The sequence below is a fragment of the Parus major genome, unplaced genomic scaffold, assembly GCF_001522545.3.
Source record: "Parus major isolate Abel unplaced genomic scaffold, Parus_major1.1 Scaffold462, whole genome shotgun sequence".
In the NCBI taxonomy this organism is placed as follows: domain Eukaryota; kingdom Metazoa; phylum Chordata; class Aves; order Passeriformes; family Paridae; genus Parus; species Parus major.
Genome location: NW_015379360.1, coordinates 3,029 through 3,997, shown reverse-complemented (window position 1 = coordinate 3,997; position 969 = coordinate 3,029). Strand labels below are relative to the sequence as shown.

General features: G+C 59.9%; 1 long non-coding RNA gene across 1 annotated transcript in view; it reads left to right on the top strand.

Moving 5' to 3' along the window:
• The first annotated feature begins 6 nt into the window (after positions 1–6).
• The window catches only part of LOC107199145, a 2,390-nt gene continuing 1,427 nt past the window's right edge, over positions 7–969 (top strand). The window contains exon 1 of the long non-coding RNA XR_001519172.1: positions 7–912. This is a non-coding gene — a long non-coding RNA (uncharacterized LOC107199145). The remainder of the gene's footprint in view (positions 913–969) is intronic.

The window sequence follows — 969 nt, the reverse complement described above, 5'->3', positions numbered from 1 at the left end:
GTGTCCCCCAGGAGCTGGTGGCCCCAGACTGTCCTGAGGTGGCTCAAACACGGATGAGGATGGATGTGAGCTGATGGTTGATGTCTCCCATGGCCTGGTGGCTCCATCATCCCATTCCTTGTTCCCTGAGATCCAGGATGGGTGGTGGGACATCCCCCAGGACCCGGTGCTCTGGGATCCCGTTCCCTGCTCCCAAAGGTCCAGCACAGGTGGGATTGATGTCCCCCAGGAGCTGGTGGCCCCAGGACTGTTCTGGGGTGGCTCAAACACGGATGAGGATGGACGTGAGCTGATGGTTGATGTCTCCCAGATCCCGTTCCCTGCTCCCAGAGGTCCAGTACAGGTGGGATTGATGTCCCCCAGGAGCTGGTGGCCCCGGGACTGTCAAGAGGTGGCTCAAACATGGATGAGGATGGACTTGAGCTGATGGTTGGTGTTTCCCATGGCCTGGTGGCTCCATCATCCCATTACCTGTTCCCAGAGATCCAGGATGGGTGGTGGGACATCCCCCAGGACCCGGTGCTCTGGGATCCCATTCCCTGCTCCCAGAGGTCCAACATGGGTGGGATCGATGTCCCCCAGGAGCTGGTGGCCCCAGAACTGTCCTGAGGTGGCTCAAACATGGATGAGGATGGACGTGAGCTGATGGTTGATGTTTCCCATGGCCTGGTGGCTCCATCATCCCATTCCCTGTTCCCAGAGATCCAGGATGGGTGGTGGGACATCCCCCAGGACCTGCTGCTCTGGGACCCGGTGCTCTGGGATCCCATTCCCTGCTCTCAGAGATCCAGGATGGGTGGTGGGACATCCCCCAGGACCTGGTGCTCTGGGATCCCGTTCCCTGCTCCCTAAGGTCCAGTATGGGTGGGATCAATGTCCCCCAGGAGCTGGTGGCCCCAGGACTGTCCTGAGGTGGCTCAAACACGGATGAGGATGGACATGAGTTGATGGTTGATGTTTCCCATGGCC